The sequence below is a fragment of the Eretmochelys imbricata genome, chromosome 14, assembly GCF_965152235.1.
Source record: "Eretmochelys imbricata isolate rEreImb1 chromosome 14, rEreImb1.hap1, whole genome shotgun sequence".
Classification (NCBI taxonomy): Eukaryota; Metazoa; Chordata; order Testudines; family Cheloniidae; genus Eretmochelys; species Eretmochelys imbricata.
In genome coordinates, this window is record NC_135585.1 from 36,994,117 (window position 1) to 37,011,269 (window position 17,153).

At 55.3% G+C, this 17,153-nt stretch overlaps 1 pseudogene; it reads right to left on the reverse strand.

Annotated features, from left to right (window-relative positions):
* Positions 1 to 3,560: 3,560 nt before the first annotated feature.
* LOC144274840 (C-type lectin domain family 2 member D-like) lies at positions 3,561 to 10,363 on the reverse strand (annotated as a pseudogene).
* Positions 10,364 to 17,153: the final 6,790 nt, after the last annotated feature.

The window sequence follows — 17,153 nt, forward strand, 5'->3', positions numbered from 1 at the left end:
TGGGCAGCCAGGCCCCAGGCAGGGAGCAAGTGGCCATAGCCAGCTGCTGGGCAGAGCCTGGCTGGGGAGGGGCGGCAGCAGCAGCCCGATCCCTGCCTGGGCTCAGCTTCCCGGCGAGCCGCAGCCCCTCCCCAGCAGGCCCTGTGTGCAGCAGCTGGCTGCGGAGGGGCGACAGCCCAGTCCCCCCACACTCGGCTTTCCGGGGCAGTGGAAGTACCTAAAAGTGTGGGGGACCACCACAGGAGCCTGAACCGGGGCCCCGCCCCCTGCACCACCCTTTCCCCTGAGGCCCCGCCCCTCGGTCCTCCCCCCCACCTTACAATGTGGAAGTGGGAAGACAGGCACTGGGGGGGGGGTGTCTGTATCTCTCTCTCTCTCCCCAGCTTGCGGAGAGGCTCTGACCCGCCCCATCCCGTCCTCTCCCTCCCCGCAAGTTGCCTTTTGGCCCCTCCCCCAATACTAAAACAGACAAGTTCTTATAATAAAAAAAGGGACTAGCCGCCCCCCCCCTTGAACTGCTGGGGGCCCCAAGCAATTGCTTAGGCTGAGTCTCTCTGTTTATACCCAGGGCTCTGAGTGTACGTAGCCCAGCCCGGCACATGTCCCTCAGTCTCCCCGCACCCTGCACCACCACCTCCAGCTGTCAAAACTGAACTCACCTGGGCCTGGGCCCCCCTGCCATGCCCCCCCCCCCCGAGAACTGTACACCCTTCTCTGCCCCGGCCCTGCTGGCTCCCCCTGGGGACGACACTACTCTTCCTGGTTCCACACCATGACCGCCAAAGGCTCACAAACCAGCAGATAAAAAACTCTGCATTTAGTATTTTAAGTCTCATGATTTTTAAGTGGGTCTCACGGTTTTGAGGCCTGACTCATTTTGAACTCTTGCGTTTATCAATACAGAAATTATCTAACCCCTCTCTCTCTCTCTCTCTCTCTGTCACACACACACGCGTCACTTAGTCTTACACACCTGCTGTGGGCACTGACGCTCTGGGCGCAGGAAGAGGGGGCGCAAGGGTGAGGCCTTGGGGGAAGGGGCAGAGTGGGGAAGGGGCCATGGGACAAATCAAACTTCTCAGGAGCCTGTCTGTGACCAATATAGTTTTAAGGGGCTCCTACCTCCCCTCTCCTGCCATGGCTCTTAAAACCAACTGAGTATCTGAACTGTCTGCTGCCCAGGGCCCTGGGGTGAGCGGAGCTAACGCCAACCGCAGTATGGCCTGATACGGCCTGCACCCTATTTGTGAGACGAAGGGTGAGAATTTTCACCGGGAGTGGGCTCAAGACACTGCTGGGTAGCAGGCCCGGTACAGCCAACCAGAAATCCCCCCTATCATCACTGGGCTTGGGTCCAGGCGAGCAAGGAAAAGAGAGACGTCTGGTGCACCCCCCTCCTTGCATTGCAGGCTGACATACTCGGTGGAGTGTGAACTACCGCCCTGCACCGCCTCACATACTTGATTTGCCACGGCTTTCATGGGACGGTGGAGGTTGATGCTTCCCTAAACCCTCGGGATACAACTTTCCGACTCTCTTTTCCCCTCCCGCACCCACTCACACGTTAAACCCCCTGAAAGTAGCAAACACTGAAAACCCATCGCAGGCAGCCTAGCTCCGGGCAAGCAGCAGGAATGGGACAGAAGGGCAGAAGCTCACGTGTTCTCCTCGCCCCTGGCAGAATGCCTTGTGCGGGTTGTACCTGGGGGGTGCAGGGGTGGAATGAGCCGGGGACGTGTGCCCGTTTGAGCGATTCATAGCAGGCAAACGAGGCACCTTTGGGGGAGCCTTGTCCAGGCCTGCCATGGGTCAGCTCTCTCAAACCACCACCCCTGGCAGCGCAGGCCTGACCTTCCAGCCCCCTGCAGGCCTCGCTCTCTGTGTACAGGTTAGCGATCGACACCCCCAAAGCCTCTGAGCGTCCCTCAGGAGTGCTCAGCCCGTTCCACTGAGCACACGCAGAACTGTGACTCTCTTCTCTCAGGTGCGGTCCACAGCAGCTTGTAAGATTCAATTCAGGCCAACCACTCTATTGAGAACCTAGCACTTAGATATACAGAAAACAGGAACGAGTTTATCATCAAAGAACAGAGATGCAAGCGAGAGTGAATAAATACTGGAAAGTAATGGTTACATAGAAAACCAAATCCTCACACTTTCTAGAGCCGGGGTTCTCACAAATTTTTGGCAGCCTCAGCATGCGGCTCTGACAATACTTTACTAACTCTAGGAAAAACAAACAAATAAATTACATGTGCATATTTACATAGGGATTTTTTGCAGACTCAATAATAAATATAAGGTACAGTTGTGTCCTATCTTTACTGGACCTAAACACAGAACAAACCAGTGCTTTGCACAGTCTTGTCTTTTTTGTTGTTCTTTTGCTTTTTTGGTCAAAGGTGGAGGGCTGTACAAAAATTCTGAACTAAATTTAAAAATGCTTTACATAATAGAAAGAATAATGACTAATAATGAGAGAATGTATCTGCCAATATGTCCAAAATTTCTTTCACAGACAAAAAAAACCCAATCAACCTAGCCCAGTAATAATAATGATAATAGCAACAACAAAATCTGAGCCATTGCTGTTGTCTTTTCAGCTTGGTTTTTCCATCATTTAACAGCTTGCGCCTCTGAAGTTCACCATGGTAATTTGGTTCAACTTTTGCATGAGTGCTGTAGGGACGTTGCACGACATAAGTTTCAATTTGATGAATTTCTCTCTCACCCTGCAACTTGCTCAGAAACGGAATCGGATATCTTCAGAAACACAGGAAACTGCCTTTCTCCCTGGTGCTGAAGTGTTCCTTTTTCTTTCTCTGTTTTGCTTTTCTTAGCAGAAGGTCCCAGAGGAGCCACCTCCTGTCACATTCAAGGTCATTTTCTGGCACTAGATTATTTGAAATACTTTCTGATACCCAGTCACATTTTTAACTTTCACCTCCCCCCCCATGAACAATCACAACCTACCCAAACATCACACAGTGAGATGGCCCATAGCCACTTACAGAGCTACAGTAACATGAGATGTAAACAGTGATTAGAGGTCTATAAAATCATGAGTGGTGCAGAGAAAGTGACTAAGGAAAAGCTATTTACTTGTTCCCATAACACAAGAACTAGGGGCCACCAAATGAAATTAATGGGCACCAGGTTTAAAACAAATAAAAGGAAGTTCTTCTTTACACAGCGCACAGCCAACCTGTGGAACTCCTTGCCTGAGGAGGTTGTGAAGGCTAGGACTATAACAGGGTTTAAAAGAGAACTGGATAAACTCATGGAAGTTAAGTCCATGAATGGCCATTAGCCAGGATGGGTAAGGAATGGTGTCCCTAGCCTCTGTTTGTCAGAGGGTGAAGATGGATGGCAGGAGAGAGATCACTTGATCATTGCTTGTTAGGTTCACTCCCTCTGGGGCACCTGGCGTTGGCCGCTGTCGGCAGACAGGATACTGGGCTGGATGGACCTTTGCTCTGACCCAGTCTGGCCCTTCTTATGTTCTTAGCCAAAGAATACACTTTGCGACTTCAAAGAAAACCACACCGATGTAGCTCAGCTCTGCTGGCATGGTACTATTTAAAAGGGAGCGCGCATTAGGATTTATGGCATTTAGAAGGCACCTTTAATACTTAATATCTCAGCGATTCTTGGGGCACTTTGGAGGCTCTTGTGGCTGCAAAACAATCAGCTGGTGGCTGCATTTGAGAAATGCTGTTCTGGAGTCTAAACGAACAAGGCCTTCCCTTCTCTCATTTCCCCAGCGTGTGGCTGAGACTCCTACTCATGAGATCACTCCCTCTCAGCTGCAGAGAAAAGCTTGACAATGTGACCCTGAGTTTAAAGGTTCAAAAGCAGAAGGCACATACGAAGAATCCACAGTTTAAACGAGACACACTTAATGCTTGAGGGCCCCGCTGCCTGATTTTGAGATCCTGGCCAGGCTGACGAATGGGGACTTGACTCGTTCAAGTAGGTGTGAGTTGGATCAGTGTCACTTCTAGGAATCTCATTTCGAGCCCCCTTCCAGTGCAGTCTCTTTTCCCATCACATACACCTCAGGTTTGCTACAGATCCACCGTCTTTCCATGTAGCACGGTGAGCTGCTGACCCCTTTCTCGTTGTTAAGATATGCGCAGTCACCTCCTCCTCTTATCTGAAACCTGCAACACAGAAGCCAGGGAGCTGCAGTCAGGCAGAGGCCGGGCATTTCACACCAGTCCCAGCCAGGGGAGCCGTTCTCCACAGTGCAGGCCTGAGTGCGGAGCAGCTACTCTCCCAGCCCCTCAGGAGCAGAGCTCAGGACAGCGGGGGCTTTGCAGAACCGCTGACTGTTCGTGACCCTCTAGGCTAAGCAGCCCACAGGGGTGCTGGAGAATGGAAAGTCCCCAGCAGGACGGAGAGAATTTGTTAGACTGATTGTCAAAAGGGACCGGTCCTCTAACGAGAGGGGCAGACCAGAACCAGAACCAGACGACCGAGCAGGAAAAGCGGGGGGCAGGAGGGATCTCACTTCCTTGAAACACACGGAGCAGAACCAAGATGACACTGAAAGAGGAAATTGCATTCAGGGGTTTCCTTTTCCATTGATCTATAACTCTTGAGCTTTCCATTGGGGACGGAGGAAAAAGAGAGTGTTGAAGAAGTTCCTTTGTGAAAGCATGTGTGCCTTGTTTGTAATCCTCACGTGACCCTCCCAGAGTTCATCTGGAGTGGAGGGTGGAGCTCTAGGGACAACATGCCTCTCGGGAGGTTTGGGAGGGTTCAGACCTGGTTTTGGGTCCTACAGCAGATGATCTGCAGGGTCCCACCTCCTAAGGAGGGAACCAGACAGGGAGTCTGTACCCCAGGAGAGGGCCATAGAGGCCCAAACTCGGGACAGTGTCTGGAGGCTATTCAGACCCAGTGAGGCTGGAAGCAGGTGGGATCCAAAGGTTGGGTCCAATACAGCAGAATGGGGACTGTCCATTGGGGAGCCCTGACCCAGCGCCATAACAGCCTGAGTTTTCAAAGTACTGAAGTAACCCAGACCAGGGAAGTGGGGGGTCTCCATCCCCCTCTAATGGCTGGCCTGCATAAGAGCTTTATCAGTCGGGGGGGGGGTGTTCAGTTAAAGAAGTGGATTCTTTCGCTCCTATGGCAGAGGCTCATGCTTCTAGTGCTGAATTCCGGGGTTCAAACCCTGCTCCGGGCTCAAGGTTTTGTGATCACACTTGGAGCCCACTGAAACCCATCGCGGGGTGTTGGCTGGGCAGCCATCACTACTGTACCCCGTTCCAGTGGGAGCCCCAGGTGTCCAGCACCTGTGAACCGCAGGCTCCTTTAACATCGGTGCCTTGCTGCAGATTCAGAGGCCTCACCAGCCAAGTCACTCAAACCTGCTGGCTGAAATCCCCAGCGGGACCTGCACCTGCCATGCACTGCTCGACATGCTGCCCTCTCTAGCAGCCACTGTTAACCTGAGCTCCCTGCTGCCTCCTTTCCGCAGGGGGGGTCAGACACCCCAGGGACCTTGCTGAAGAGGGCTGGGGGAGAACAGCGAGTGTCCCAGCTGAAATCCCAGCGGGCTGCGAGGGCACCTCTGGCTGTGGCGGGCTCTGTCTCCGGCCCAGCTCCGTGCTGCGGGGAGGAGCCGAGAGTTCAGGGACACGCCGGCTCCCATCGGTCTCCGATACACGCAGGACGCAAGCGGACCAGGGTTGTGTCTGGTTGTTTCACTAGCACTGAATGGTGGATCTACCTGAGCTCAAACAGCTCAGACACCAGAATCCCCAAGCCCAGGGAATTAGTACAAAGGGGCGAGAGAGACTCACATGTGGTTGAATTCGGGGCCGTTGGTCCATTTCCAGGGCTGACCCTGCTCCCTCCGGAGGCCGATCCAGTGGTCACGAAAATCCTTATGGTGCAGCAGGAACGCCTTAAAGAAAGCTGAGGGACAGCAGGTATCAGCCCCAGCTCCAGTGCTTCCCCACCCCCACCCCCAGGGCTCTGTGCTGCAGAGAATCCCAGTAGCATATTCATAGAGTATCAGGGTTGGAAGGGACCTCAGGAGATCTTCTAGTCCCACCTCCATCCCCAATTAGATCATCCAACAGATGTTTGCCCCGTATCCCTAAATGGCTCCCTCAAGAATTGAACTCACAACCCTGGGTTTAGCAGGCCAGTGCTCAAACCACTGAGCTATCCCTCCCCCCATATTGAAGGGTGCTCAGTTTATTTTCGGTGGGGGGGTGGTGTTTCCCCTCCCTTTTGCAAAGTACAAGATCACCCAGGCAGTATTAACCCTCCCCCTGCACAGAGCAGCCCCACCCCGGTGCTCCCAGTCACCCGCACCCCAAGTCCCCCTGGGCTGGGGGCAGCTGCTGGGTCTGAGCTCTCTGCAGAGAGTCTCTTCTCACAGATCAGCCCCCGCTCACCACAGCAAGGCAGGAGGAGGGAGCGAGTCAAGCTGAAGTGGGAGGGGTCAATGTGAGAGGATCCCCTCCTCCCCCGCCTCCTCAGCTGGCTGCTCCTTTCCCATCCCCACAACAGGAGCACTGGCTGGGTTCTCAGTCCCCCTCCAGCAGCCAGCAGGCCAGGAGATGCTTGAGCCAGCCCTGCCCTAGGCAGAAGCTGTCTCCCTATTTGGGGAGGGGGGAGTGGAGAATGGGCAATCCCTGTGATCACACACTGACAGTAGGGCCCTGGGCCCAGCCAGGGCTGGGATTCAGATCCTGGAAGTTCATTCACTCCGGCCTCCCAGCACGGGAGGGGGCAGAGCTGCTCCTCACCCCGCAGGGGCAGAGCCCAGGTCCTACTGCAGCAGCCGCCGCTGAGCCAAGGCCAGTGTCTGGCAATTCGAGATCTCTCACCATTTCCTGCTCACTGTCGATCCCAGCCAGGGAGGCACCTGGGGCAGAGCAGCGGCTCTGGCTGTTGGTCCAGCTCCCTTTCCTCTCGGAGAAATAGTAGCATTTCCCTTGGTATCCGACCCAGCTGTCTGGGCACGAGGGTCCAGCAGGGGGGCACAGATCAGCTGATGAAAGCTTAGATGCCAGCACTGAGAATGAGACAGTCACACGGAGGGTAAGAGTTGCACCTAGAATTGGGCATTTGACTGGTACAAAAATTGGTCAATTGACCAGTCAAATGTGTCAAATAGTGGTCAGATATTTTAAAATACTAAATTTATCAGAACAGTAACTAAAAAGAGCAAGACGTCATTGTCTCCAGTAGGTTTAGCTTTAGATAGATACGGATCTACCTAATTTTTTTAAAAAAATGTACTTCATTGACAGGTTTCAGAGTAACAGCCGTGTAAGTCTGTATTCGCCAAAGGAAAAGGAGGACTTGTGGCACCTTAGAGACTAACCAATTTATTTGAGCATAAGCTTTCGTGAGCTACAGCTCACTTCATTGGATGCATATTCCACGGTATGCATCCGATGAAGTGAACTGTAGCTCACGAAAGCTCATGCACAAATAAATTGGTTAGTCTCTAAGGTGCCACAAGTACTCCTGTACTTCATTGAGTTATTTTAACTCAGAAAAAAAAGGCAAAACACTGAAACCAAGTTCTGAAAAACACCAGTGAGGCTCCAAGGCGCAATCCGAAAGGCAGGCTGCCTCCTACAACCAGGGCTCTCGCTGGAGCATTTGATTGCGGCCAAACAGGCAGTCAATTGACCGGCTTGCCAAGCCTACTGGGATCCCCAGCTGGGGCTGGTCCAGGGCAATCAGACGCAGGGGGACGGAGGCGTTTGTCACAGTAAATTTGCCTGGCAAGAAGGATTCCAGGGACACTCCCAGCCTGGGAGGGACTGACACAGCTCAGAGCATTTCACCCCAGGCACAAGATCAACAGCTGGATCTTCAACCTCGCAACAAACAGCAGGTGAACAACTGAGAAGAACGTGGGAACTTTCATTCCGGGACATGAAAGGCACAAGGGGGTGCCAGAAACCACAGCCACGGGAAGTGACCTGTTGCACTGTGGGCCAGGAATGATGTAACTTTATTCACCTCCTACCTGCAGACTTTTCTTTCCCCAAACACAGCAGCAAGAAAGGCACTTTCTGGAAGCCCTCACGGCAGTGTAACCCTTTCAGAGCCATGAAAGAGCAGCAGTGGGGTCACCCATAAGTGACACCAAAGAGGATTTGAAAGGCCTGTCTAGTTGAGAGGAGTCGGACTCAAACCCCTCCAGACACTTTTGAGCACATCACTTTTCTTTGCACCACAGTAACTCGGTATCTGGTTTTCAAGCCTTCCCATGTGGCTGGCGCTCAGCGTGGAACAGACACTCTAAGTCGGGAAGAGTTAGGAAACGTGGCAGCGGTGATCAGAAAACGAGCATGTGTTCACCTCACTCACAAGGCATGTCTGACCCTGTAGATTTAACTGTCCAGTGCACGGTAGCCCACACCCCTCCCCTACTGAACTGAGCAGAGAAGTCAGTGACTAACAGTTGATGGCACAGGCTGTCTCCACCATCCATCTCCAGGTCAGATGCCACACGTTCTGCAGAGCTCCCTGCACCTGCAGGTGTGTAACCAACCCTAAGCTCACAGATTCCCACCTTACACAGCGAGAGTCAATGCTGCCCATTGCAACAGCCTGCCATTACAGCAGGGAGCTGGGATTCAGGGCCCATCTGTATCTGAGCAATCTGCACCGGTATAATCACAGTGACGCAGTGACATCAGGGCAAACACCTCCTGGAGATGCGCTGGAACAGTGCGGCTCGCTCTGGTAACTTCCTGCAGCAAACTGCACCAAGGCAAGCTGCTTTGTGCACCAGTGCGGTGCGTCTCCTTTAGCGGTTTGCCCCAATTCAATGGCACGGATTTCATGACATCGGCACAGAGGATTCCTAATGCAGACAGACCTGGATTCAATCCCCTTTGCCAGCTGCTAAACCCTCCTGGGGCCCAGTGATCAGATCCCAGGGCAGTAGAGAAATCCCTCCCCCGACAGTCTCCAGCACCCCCTGCCCCAGACGACAGGGGGATACAGCAGGGTTCATGTTCACGGCAAACAGAAGCCCTCTGCACGAGCACACGCCGTCTGTGCAGCCGGGAGGAGTGAATGGTGCTACGGGACCCTTCATGGCCATGCTCAGCGATTGGGGGGTTTCCACACTGCGCTGGTGGAGGGGTCTAGGCTGAGTTCTCCGGCTCCTTTCAATAACACGGCAGCACCTGCCGCCCGGCCACAGGCGTGACCTGAAGATCCAGGAAGGCCAGGCTGGTAACCTCAGAGCAACACAGGGAAGGCAAAGGGCTCAGGGTTGCACTGCACCCTGTCCCACTGGATACCCTGGACAGGGACTGCTTCACGGTGCGTGGCAAACGTGACTTGGACCCAAAGTGCTCAGAGATGGGCTGTGGGGGGCTAATGTCAGTCAGATCGTCCCGACACAGAGAGTGCCCAGGTGCAGGGGTCTGGGAGGGAGCAGGAGGAGGGTCGGGGAGGAACATCCCCAAGGAATCCTCTGTCCCAGGGGCAGAAGCCAGACAGGCCGGGAGGAGAGAGGGACCGTGGCAGGTCACGGGGAATGGGATGCACGGAGATTGTAGATGGAGGGGAAGGGAGCGGGGCGGAAGCTGGGAACTCACCTGCCAGAGCAATGATGGCAGCAATCAAAGCAGATGATACAACTCTCAGTGCAACCACAACTCCACAGGTTGGGCTTTTCTGGCAGTTCCAAGGAGGGTCTGAAACAGAAAGACCCGTCAGGCAGGGCTGGGAGGACACGTCTCACTGACAGCACCAGGGCTGGAGCTGCCCTGGAACAGGCACCGTTCTGTCGATTGCTCCTTCCCTCAGACGCTCTGGGAGAGGAGCCCAGAGGGTCAGGCAGACCCCCCCCACCCCCAAGGGCAGATGGAGGGTCCATGGCTCCCCAGAGCTGCCCTGGGGCTGTTACCAAGATCCGGCTCTGGGTGGGTAGCAGGGCCTCAGAGCAGCAGCCGGGCCATGGTAAGAGCCGCAGCTGTGGGGAACTACAGACCCTCCCCCTGCTCTGGGCAGGGAGCCTGTGGGGAGGGATACGGACCAGGGGCTGCTCTCGGCCCCTCACCCCAGGCAAGTGAAGGGTCATCCACGGCTCCCTGCAACTGCTTGGACTCCAGCTGCCAGCCAGAGACGGGGTGGGGGGGACCTCAGGGGGAAGAGAACGGGGAGGGGCAGGGCCAGTGACAAAAAGTGGGAGGGCCATGCCCCCTTCCAGCACCCCGGGCAGTCTCAGTGTCTCTCTCCAGCCTGCTCCCAGGCAGAGATGCCCCATTACCTGGGTTCCCTCCAGTCTCCCGATGTCCATTGCCATTAAACACAACTCCTGCAGCGGGTCTTCGCTCTCAGCAGCCCCAGCTGCTGGCCCCATCGTCTCTCTCAGCGACACTCAGGCCACAGACGCTGCAGCAGGTGCTGGGCTGGGGTCGGCTCCTCTCGGTCTGAGTGAGTCCGATTTGGCAGCAGCAAAGCTGAGGCGCAGGTCCTGGCCCTGGCTCCCCGTCCCTGCTCCAGGCTCTCCAGCTGATCTGAAACCGAGACGGAACAAGCAGGACAGGTCAGGGGTGGGGGAGGCGATTTGTGGTTTCTCGTTCCCTGCCCAGCAGCCCAACCCCCTGCCAGAGGCGGTGCCATGATGATTAAAACCCCTTCACTCCCATCGGCCCCTCCGCCCCCCAGGGCCTCAGAGACCTGATCTGCTACAGGCCCCGCTCACCCGTGACAGGCACTCAGCTTGGGGGTGGGGGAGAAGACCCTCCTCTCTCACACAATCCTCCTGGAAGTAAGTGTGAGTCGGATATCAGAAGGGGTGGGGATGGGGCTCAAAACAGCCCTGTCCCTGACCCAGCCCCCTCCTTGAAGGACAGGACTTGAACCAGTGTCCTGCGCTCCTCTGCCCAGCCCCTCCTTTCCCTTCTGGGGGGGGGCTCTCCCGACACCCCCCCGCCCTTCGGCCCGGGGCCCGCCCCCCAAATCGCCCCCCTTTGGCACAAAATCCCCGCCCTTCGGCCAAGGACCAGCCGCCGCGCTGCCATCCCCATGCGGTCCCCAGGCATCGCCCGAGCCCCGCCCCCCATTCGGAGCTCCGCCTCGATTTGGTCCCCAGCCCCCGCCCGAGCTCGGTCCCCATTCGGAGCCCCGCCCCCCATGCGGTCCCCAGCCCCAAGCCCGAGCCCCTCCACCCATTCGGTCCCCAGCCCCTCCCCCTCCAGTCCCTGGCCCCTCCCCCTACGGTCCCCAGCCCTAAGCCCCGCTCCCCATTCGGGCTCTGGCCCCGAGCCCTCCCCATTCGGTCCCTTCCCCCTCTGGGCCTCCGATCCCGCCCCATTCGGTCCCCAGCCCCTCCCCCTCCGGGTCCCCGGCCCGCCCCCTCCCCATTCGGGCCCGCGGTCCCCCCTCGCCCCAGCCCGGCTGTGGCTGGAACCAGCCCGCAAACCCCACCGCGCAGCGAGCGAGCCACCGCTGAGCAGCCAGCAGCACACACCGGCCCGGGGACCGGGAGCGTCTCACTCCGCGGGAAGAGCGCCCGGCGCCGAAGCAGGGGGAAGGAGCTGAGGTCCCACCAGCCAGGCTCGACCCTGTTACCCGCTAAGTTTGCAGCCAATCAGAGCCGACCTAAGAGAACAGCTGAGCCTTCGGTTCCCAAGTTTCATCACAACAAGGGCCAGTCCCCGCCCTCAGTCCCGCCTCCATTTAACCCGGCTCCCCCTGCTCTATTGCATCCGACACAAACTGCTTGTCTTCGCTTTCAAGGCCCTTCCCGTACTGTCCTCTCCCAACCGGACATCTCTCATTCACCGTCCCAAGGTGTTGACTCCCACCTCCAAAACTGTATCTATGCAAACTGAGGCACCTATCCTCCTTTCAGGTATTTTGTTCATCCCTTGACTGGTGACACATGTGAACCCCCCCTGCCCTTCGGCCCGGGGTCCGCCCCCCGAATCACCCCCCTTTTGCCCAGAATCCCCGCCCTTCGGCCACGAACTGGGCCCCGCCGCCGCGCTGCCCTCCCCCCCCGAGCCCCGCCCCGCATTCGGGCCCCAGCCCCGAGCCCCAGCCCTCCGGTCCTGAGCCCTCCCCCTGCTCATTCGGTCCCCAGCCCCTCCCCCTCCGGGCTCCCGCCCGAGCCCCCCCGCCCCCGCATTCGGGCCCGCAGTCCCCCCTCGCCCCAGCCCGGCTGTGGCTGGAACCGGCCCGCAAATCCCACCGCGCAGCGAGCGAGCCACCGCCGAGCAGCCAGCAGCACCCACCCACCCGCGGCCGGGGCAGGGACCCCTGGGACCCGAAGCGTCTCACCCACGGGAACAGTGCCCGGCGCCACAGCCAGGGGAAGGAGCTGAGGTCCCACCAGCCAGGCGGGCTCGCAGCCGGATCGCGCCGGGTGAGTTCGCAGCCACAGAGCGGCCGAAGAGCAACCGGCGTCCCTGTGACCACTGCACCAGCTTCGTTTCCACGTGGGTCTGAAGAGCGGAAACGTCAGTGCCTGGGTGTCACAACAGCGGCCGATCCCCGCCCTCAGCCCCGGCTCCATTTAACCACTGGACTCCCGGCCACTCCGCTCCCGACAAACCTTCCCCCTCTCTCCCGGGCTGGCCTGGTGCCCGAGCGGCGTCCCGCCGCACCAGGCAAAGCTCCGATCGGGGCTCAGTCCTCGCCCTTCCTGGCCTGCCCGCCCTGCCCGCCCTCCTCCTGAAACCTTGTCCTCCCTCTGCCCTCCCCTGCTCCCCCGACCCCTCTGATCGCTGCTTCCCCCTCCTTCCATCTCTGGGGCCCTTCCACAGGCTCTGTCCTTGGTCCCCTGGGGCTGACCAAATAGTATATAAACACATAGGGCGGGGAGGGTCCTCAATGGTTTGTTTCGGTGTAACAATGTGTGACAAGGAGGGGGGAGGTCTTGAAAAAAAAAAAAAACACCAGTAAATGTGACATGGTTTATGGCCAGCCTCCCTCTTCTGTTCTCTTCTCCCTCTGCCCCTCCTCTCTAGGTTGTCTCCTCTGTAAACACAAATTCAACTCCCCTCTGGATGCTAACAACTCACCCATTTGCCTCTCTGCACCAGCCCCATCTCCTGCTGGCCAAATGAACACCTCAGCCTGTCTCTGGGACATCTCCTTGTGCCTACCTAGCTGTCAGCTCAAGCCCAACATGGCTAAAGCAGAGCTCTCTGTCTCTCCCCTCCTGTCCAAGCCCTCTCTATTACCTCCTTTCTCCATCACTGTGGACAACGCCAGCATCCTGCCTGTCACTCAGGCCCATAACCTGTCATCTTCCACTCACACCTCTCTAGGTCAGGGGTGGGCAAACTTTTTGGCCCAAGGGCCACATCAGGGTTGCAAAACAGCATGGGGGGCTGGGTAGGGAAGGCTGTGACTCCCCAAGTAGCCTGGCCCCCACCCCCTATCCGCCCCCTCCCACTTCCCACCCCCTGACTGACCCCCATCCCTAACCGCCCCCTCTGGGACCCCATCCCCTAACCAACCCCTGTCCCCTGAGTGCCCCGACCCCTATCCACACCCCTGCTCCCTGACAGCCTCCCCCCCAGGAATCCCACACCTATCCAACCCCCCCGTTCCCCATCCCCTGACCGCCCAACCCAGAAACTGCACCCCATCCAACTGCCCCCTGTCCCCTGACTGCCCCTTATCCAACCCCCCCCCACCCCACCCGCTTACCACGCTGCTCAGAGCAGCAGGAGCTCGCAGCCCCACCGCCCGGTAGGAGCAGCGGGCCAGAGCGCTGGCGGCTCAGTGAGGTGAGGCTGCAGGGGCGGGGGGACAGCAGGGGAGGGACCGGGGGCTAGCCTCCCCTGCCTGGAGCTCAAGGCCCGGGCTGGACAGTCCCGCAGGCCGGATGTGGCCCGTGGGCCGTTCTTTGCCCACCTCTGCTCTAGGTCCTCACATCCAGGGCTGTGCTTAAGTCTTGTGGAGTTTTCCTGCATAACATCTCTAAGATACAGCCTTTCCTCTCCATCCACACAGCTAAAATTCCCATCGAGGCTCTGATCACATCACATCTCAGTTACCGCCACATGCTTCTCTTCTCCCTCTTGCCCAGCTCAGATCCATTCAGAATATTGCTGCAAGCTGCAAAGATCATTCTCCTAGTCCACTGCTTTCACCATGTCACCCCTCTTTGCATCCCTCCACTGGCTCCCCCTTCTCTATTGCATCAAACAGAAGCTGCTTCTCTTCGCTTTCAAGGCCCTTCCCGTACTGTCCTCTCCCAGCCTGACATATCTCATTCACTCTACCAAGGGGTTGACTCCCACCTCCAATCGGTCCATGCTGCCAGCAACACCCACTTGTTAAATTTTCAGACAACCCCATTCGTGCTTTCTGCCACATGCCCTTCATGCTCGGGAGGAGAGCCCCTTAAACATTTGCAAACCTACCTCATTATCCATCTCCAATTCCCAAATCAAAGCTCTTCTTTGCCCTGAGGTCTACCAAAAATTCAACAGCCTGTCTCCTGGGGTGCTGAGACCACTGCCTATCATACCGACTAATACAGTCTCATTATTTCCTTCCACTCCCCTGTCTGTCTGTCTGTCTGTCTCCATCTCTCTCTTGTCTTATACTTAGATTGTCAACTCTTTGGGGCAGGGACTGTCTTTTGTACTATTTTGTACAGCACCTAGCACAATCGGGTCCTGATCCATGACTGGGGCTTCTATGTGCTACAGTAATACAAATAACACAGGCTAGAGAATGCCACTATTATGGCTTCAGTGCCCTCCCCCCACCACCACCAAAAAGCAGCAAAACAAAAACAAAAAAATCAACCTCCCAGCTCAAAAAGTATGTGTTTACATTCAGCTGGCGAACTCAATGTAAACTACTAGTAGAGGTGAGGGAGAGGTGTCTTTTACCTGGATGTAGCTAGTCCGGGAATGCTATATGCTCAGCCTGGAATTTACCTGGACAAGTGACACAGAGGTTAAAGCCACCGGTGCCTTGTCTCCACTAGGATTGTACATCAAGTTAGCTATCTTCGTGTAAACACACTTTTGCAGTGAAGACCATGCCTGGGAGACTCCGACCTCAAGCCCCTAACTTCTGGTTGAGCTAGACATTATTTGCAACCTTTAAGAGCCCACTGATTGAAAGAGGTTAAACACACACAACATTTCTCCATTTTATCCTTGTGCAACTGACAGCACTCTGCAGTGTCGTCAGTTTCACTGCTTCCCCCAGAGAAGCATTCACCAAATCTTTGGAAGCTGTGCACTGCTTCAGGACAATACAATCAGTCATATCTCTGACCCCCCACACCCTCCACATGTGTATTCCTAAAGACCTAATCCTCTTTATTTATACCTCTTCTGTACCCCTCTAAGGAGTGCTTCATACACAGCCCCAGGGGAAGGGGAGGGCAAATGAGTGCACCCCACACTCAGAGAGACACTGACCTGGGAGCAATTTCTAGACACGGTTGGAAATCTTTTCCAAAGGAAGGATTGTCTGTAGAAAAGGGACTATTTTTGGAATGCAAGGGTTTTTCGTGAAAGATTGTCAAGACTATAGGAATTTCCTGGTTTCACAATATTGTTCTGACACTTTTAAAATCAATCTTTTGTTCACTACATACTCTCTTCCATGCCTCCACCCCCTTTAACCCAAAACCTGAGTTTCTTCTAAGTGAAAAAATGCAACTAAAAATGTTTGCAAAAACGTTGATATACATTTAAACATTTGATGAGTCCCACCCCAGAGATGGCTGCATTTCGGCACTGGATGAGCGATCGCTGCGCTTTGTTACTATATGGCTGTCAACCAGCTGCTGCACCCAACCCCAGAGGCAGTTATATTTCAGTACTTGGCAAGCAATCCCTGGGCAACCTTGCTGCATGGCTATTGCCAGCTGCCCCAACCCAGAGGTGGCTGCATTTCATGCACTGGGGCTGTGATATACCATAGGGATTAGGCAAGCTGAGGACTCAGAAGTAGACCTAAAAAACCTGTATCTATGGAAACTGAGGCAGTAACACACCTATCCTCCTTTCAGGTATTTTGTTCATCCCTTTCCTGGTGACACATGTGAAACTGGATCATACCAGCTTCAGGGTAGAGACCATGCAGTTCTAACTAAGTGTCTCTACAGCACCTAGCACAGCTCTTCAGGGCAGAGACAGTCTCTTACTACACACAGATACAGCACCGAGCACAATGGGACTCTGTTCTGCTGGGAACCATAAATCACTGAACATTAAATCCCACCAAATGAGGGTAAATCCATCCTCATCATCGTATCCACTCATTATACTCCACACCTGAACATAGCCATTATATGAATAATATACCCCCATATCTCAATGTCTGTACTTTGACCCGTTAAGCTTTTACCCCCAATCGGGGACATTGCAGATTATGTATTCCTTACGCCATCTGTTCCTAAACCAAATTTCGCACCCCTTGAGAATCTGTACCTTATTCCCTGATCACCAGAAACTTCTATGCTTAAACTCTGTACCGTTTTCTTTTTACTTCAACATCATCTTAATAAAATTATTAAATCTGCAAATAATAGTACATCATTCATGTGTCCTGGGAGGCCCTTTAGCCCACCTTTGGGGGCTGTAAAAACAACAATAGGGCTGCTGCAATATCAGGGTCTCCCAAAGAACCTCTGATCTCCACCCAAGCCCGTGTCCCCCTTTGCAGAGCAGGGGGTTGGGAGTCAGTTTCACAAGCCACTGCTACGTAGGAAGATCACAGCTTACCTTGTGCAGGGACTCCATGGCTGCAGCACTCCTTGCAGGTCAGGTCCCTGCTCCATGTCCCCCTCTCTGTGCATTAGCAGAGGGGGGAGCCCAAACTCCCCTCTTCACACACATCATGTCTTCCCCCATTGCTAGTGCAAGGAAAAACCCGCGAAAAAAACCAGCCGCAAGGGGACTGCAATATACACAGGGGCGTGGCCATATACTATATTAGCATACTGATCCTGGATTGGACAAGGCACCAAGAGCCGTAACTACATCCGCTGTTGAAATGAATGAAACTTTACCGGCATGGCGGGACATTTGTAATGACACTGATCAGATTAGCACAAAGCACGCCAAATCCCTTAAAGGGGACCGAGCTCTTTAATTTACCCCTCCGACGTGTGCGGCAGGGAACAGACAGCATGGGCCATTGCAGTGTCTAACAACCTGCCACGG